Consider the following 5,590-nt stretch of genomic DNA (forward strand, 5'->3'; position numbering starts at 1 on the left):
ATGATGATGATGAGACGCGTCTCCCGATGCTGACGAAGCCGCCGCCGCCGTTGTTGTTGCTGTTGTTGTTGTAGCCGCTGCTCCTGTTGTTGTTGTTGCTGTCTCCTCGTCTGTGCCGCCTTCCTCGGGGTCTGCTCGGTCACCGCCGCCTCTCGCCGCGTGCCGGCTGCCCTCGGGCGGCGGGGGCTGCCCTTCGTGCGGGGCGCTGCTGCCCGCGTTGATGCCCTCGAACAAGTCGCTCATCTTTCCCGGGAAGAGCTGCAGCTTCTGTGGTGGTGGTGGTGGCGGTGGTGGTGGTGGTGGAGGTGGAGGTGGTGGAGGTGGTGGTGGTGGTGATGGTGGTGGAGGTGGTGGTGGTGGTGGTGGCGGTGGTGGCGGCGGTGGTGGCGGTGGTGGTGGAGGATGTTCGAGATACATACAGACACAACACACGGACACGTGAGACAAAGACACCCCCCTTACTGCTACAGCCGTAGCAGGCTGTTGGGGCACACACGTGAACACACACACACGTGAACACACACACACGTGGACACACGTGGACACTCACACGTGGACACGCACACAAGTGGACACACACAAGTGGACACACACAAGTGGACACACACGTGAACACACACACACGTGGACACACACACACGTGGACACACACACACTTGTGGCTTATCATTTATATTTGGTTAAAAGTACAGATCTGAGAGTGAACACGTTCCGTTCGTGGTGGCTATGCCCGTGGCTGTCTGTAGTGCAGCACTGTGGAGGCAGCAAGCGAGGGATTGGTGGATCACCGCACGGATGATGTGAAACTCCCTTCTGCCCGTGGGCGTCGAGGACGTTGCCACGTTCACCCGGGGCTGGCCAGGGGGTAGCGGTGCAGCGAGTGAGCTAATCGCCCTCTTGTTTCCATCTGTACGGGGATAGAGCGTTGCTCCCTCGTGCAAGGCGTGGGGGATTCTCCGGGTGCTCCGGTTTCCTCCTCGCACGTGAAACCGAACCTTCATCGATTCATTATATCTTGACTTAAAGCTTTCGTGACTGCAGGAATACATATTCTATGGGTCTTTCGGTTAAAGCCAAAGACCCATAGAATATAATTAATTCTAATTAAATAAGTATTTGATTATGGAATTCGTGACCAAACATTTGCAATGTAGCAGCACCCTCCTTCAAAAGAAGTCTTGAGACTCTGTGATGCTTTCCCGGACGAAGGGCAACGGGTGGTATTCGTTACGTAGTGTGGGTAAAAGAAGGCGGATTGACGTGACTCTAGCAGGAACGTCATCGTTTGGACGATGTGGAGTGGCCGGTTCTCTCATACGCGGGGTGGTGCACTGCTCGCTGCGAGAGTGATCCGCTTGCTGGATCGTTCGAGGTGGTGGTGACGGCCTCAGGGTTTTGGGGGAGGAGGCTTCCATCGAACAGTGGATTGACCATGGCTGCTGCTGACTATGATGATGATGATTGAAAGGTACGATTTGGACACGTGTGCAGGATTGACGTTTTGAAAGCGTGTTCTTCGGAAAAATGGAAGGAGGCAGGCGGCGAGAGAGGAAGGGCTCACGGAGAACGTCTCGACCAAGACGACATCATGAAGAGATCGGTGCCACGAAGATGTGCGGCCACTGCTGTAGCCGTATCGGAACCAAGGCAGAGGAAAGTGAAAACTCATGACAAAATGTGCAGGGGACACCTACGGTGGCTATCTGCCCGTGGCTCGTGGTGATGATGATGATGATCAGCAACCACATCGTCCAGCAAAGTGTTTGTTATTCAACCTGGAAGGATCTCCTAACCAAGGCAAAGATCCCCCGTATAGCCTGAACAGACTGTTGGGGCAAGTGTAGTTAGCGAGCACCTATGAAGGCCGGAACGGCACGCGAGGGGGTGGGTGACCAACACCACGCCCGGCCGCCTTTCTCTCCCCAGTGGCGATGCTTACACACCGCACTAGGTACTCATTTGAGGCTGAGTCGACCTAGGGGAGGCCCAGGACCGGTTCAGATAATCGTCACTGGTGTTAGCCGTGAGCGGGAATCGAACCCGGGTCGCCAGGTTCATAGCGCAGCGCGCTAACCGCTACACTACCGCTCCCCACACACGGGCACACACTCACAGTCACACGTGTTCCGCCAGTCTTTGTGACTTTACAAAGAAAGAATTCGTCTTCAATATGCGACTAAAGCCACACTCGCGCCGCAAGTGCAACGGCGTGACTGCTCCTGGGGAGCGGTGGCGCTGTGGTTAGCGCTGCACTGCGCTACGAACCCGGCGACCCCTTTACTTTGATGCCCAGCCACCGCTCTGGCTGTCCCCTCTTCGACTTTGTTAACTATTCACAAGAGTTTTGTTATACAACAACAACAACAAGAGTGTGTGCGTGTTGTTTAAGCGGTAGATGCGGTGTCATCGCGTGTTTGCTCTGGAGATGTCACTCGATATGCAGGGACGCATCACCACCCCCCCCCAACTCCCTCCCCCCACCACCACCACCACTCCCCTTGCGAACGGGTCGTCTCCACTTCCAGGGGAGACTATGATCCAAGTGAATGAAACATGTTAATGAGCAGGACAGAATAAAACACGCGCTCGTGTCGTTTTTTTTCTAAACTCGTGTAGCCGCGATTCGGGGGTCAAGCTACAATCGCATACGGTTTGTCTGTCCACTTATCTGTTTTGTGGTTTATGTTCTCAGCAACGGCACCGAATCATTATTCTGTGTTGTGTATTGTTATATAATCGTGCGTAGAACTGCACTCCCCTCCCCCATAGCGTAGAGAGGCGGGGTTCCTTGTCTATAACAAAGACAAAGATCCCCCGTGTAGCCTTAACAGACTGTTGGGGGTAAGTTCCGGTACCGAGCACTTTTGAAGACCGGCACGGCACACGAGGGGGTGTGGGTGGCCAGGACCACCGCCTTTGTCTCCCCAGTGGCGATTTTTTTGCACACAGAACCAGGTACCCATTTGAGGCTGAGTCAATCTAGGGGAGGCCCAGAATCGGTTTTAGATAAACGTCACCGGTGTTGGTCGTGAGCGGGAAGCGATCCCGGGTCACCGGTTTCGGTGCGCTAACCACTACACTACCGCTCCCCAATCACACACACACTCACACACGCACTCAGACACGCGCGCACACACAACAACAACCGCCATTCGTCAGTAAGTGGCGGTGACGTCACCACGACGCTTGTGCCAGGCTATGTGCACCTTGAGGCCACACACACACACTCGCACACGCACACTCACACGCGCACTCACACACGCGCGCACACGCACTCACACACGCACGCACACACTCACACACACTCACACACGCACGCAGATACTCACACACACACGCGCACTCACACACGCGCGCACACACACTCACGCACGCACACACTCACACACGCACACACACACTCACACACTCACACGCGCACACACACTCACACACACTCACACACGCAAACACTCACACACTCACACACGCACACCATGCATCTCGAACCTGCAAGTTCACCAGCAGTGACCCAAGCCAAGCCGCACGCTGCCGCTGATGAGACACTCTGAGTGTGTGTAACCGCTCCAGAGTGTTTTGCTCGTCTTGAATCAATGCTGCTCCAATTACGCCCTCTGAGGATGCCGTGCGTGTATGCTGATGGGATGTGTAAGACTTTTACCTTTGACGTGGAGAGACATTATTTATTCATGTAACTGTAGTATCATCAACAACGACGATTGTTAGAAGTCATGCAGTATATGATGATATAATCGATTTTTATAATTACACATTTGAATTTTTATGAAGACAAAGATCCCCCGTGTAGCCTTCACAGACTGTTGGGGCAAGTGCTGTTAGCGAGTAGCGCTTGTGAAGGCCGGCACGTCACACGCGCCTTTGTCTCCCCAACGGCGATGTGTTTACACACCGCACCAGGTATTTATTTGAGGCTGAGTCGACCTAGGGGAGGCTCAGTACTGGTTCACATAATCGTCCCCTGGTGTTCGTGTTGGCCCTAATTGGGAATTGAACTCGGTTCGCCGGGTTCGTAGCGCAGCGCAGCGCAAAAATGGAGTGTCAAAGACAAAGATACCCCGTATAGCCTTAACATGATTGTGGGGCAAGTGCAATGAAAGACAAAGATCTCTCACGGCCATGTGATTCAACAATCGATCTCCACCAACACGCGATTGGGGGATGCCTTCATCCAGCAGTGGATAGAGCACGACCGACGATGACAACGATGATGATGATCCTAATTGTATTCCGAAAGTACGTGCACACAGTCCGCTATTAAATGTTACGACAATGTATCTTCACACACGTTGTGTTAATACACCATGCACATATACATATACGTATATACATGCCCATGCCGGCATGTTGTACGTTGCTAAAGACGCGTTTCTAGCTGTGGATTAGTGCACACGCATTACCGTACAAGCGGTCGTTACTCCACGTGGCGTTTTTTTTTGCCGGCAGCGTGCACTTCATGAAGGTACACGGCGGATTTGCGGTCAGATTATCACTGCAGGATATGTAGACCGTATGCATATTCCGTGCGGTTTTTATATATATATACACGTGTGAATATACGGCAATACCTCGGTTTACGTCGGGGGATGCGTTCCTGAAAGGTGCCACGACGAACAACGAAAAGACGTCAATCGAACCGACTTAAGGTGTCGTGGGTGGTGGAGGTGACGACTGAAAGGCGACGCATAACGAGAACGGAGGGACGGGCGATGCTGTCAGCGACGTGAGTGCGGGGTCGAGGCGACGGTGTTGGTAGTAAAGTACATAAAGTGACGACGTATTCGCGAAACGACGTGAAAGAGGGAGACGTAACTTGGGGTTTTAACCCGATTGTTTAACAGCGAACACGATCAAACGTATGTTCTGTATATCCAGATACATACCCTGGAATTACGACGTATTCAACACCGTCAGCTCTTCTTCTTGGTTCTTTCGGTAAAGTCACGTAGAAATGAATTAATAAAATAATAAAAATAAAAAATAATAAAAATATTTTATTATGTTTTATTTTTTTTATTATTTTATTAATAAAATAAAACATAATAAAATAATGTTATTATGTTTTATTTTTATTATTTTATTAATTTCTTTCTACGTGACTTTACCGAAAGAGAACCACGAAGATGAATCCTCTGCAGTCACGAAAGCTTTAAACCGTCAGCTCCGTTGCATTTCCAATGCGATGTTGTCAAGTGAGAAACACCTGGGGCCGTTTCGACTCCCGGGGTCTCATCAGCATTGGTTACTGCTAGCGGCACTCCGGATAAACTACGGGACCCCGTGCGACACGATACACTAACACACACGCGTATTGATACGTCGGGAGGCACCATAGGTTTTTATATATATATATTCCAAGGTAAAAATATCACGAGTTTATGTAATGTAGTGTGTTTATATAAATTGTGTATGTTAGCGTATATGTGTAGGTGAAACACCGTAGTAGTAGTAGACAACACGGTCTGGATGTCAATGAAGCACAATGTCTTCTTGGTTCTTTCGGTAAAGTCACGTAGAAGGGAAATAATGAAATAATAAAAAATAAAATACAATTCTCACGACGTTTCGGCCA

The sequence above is a fragment of the Lampetra fluviatilis genome, chromosome 47 (assembly GCF_964198595.1).
Source record: "Lampetra fluviatilis chromosome 47, kcLamFluv1.1, whole genome shotgun sequence".
Classification (NCBI taxonomy): Eukaryota; Metazoa; Chordata; class Hyperoartia; order Petromyzontiformes; family Petromyzontidae; genus Lampetra; species Lampetra fluviatilis.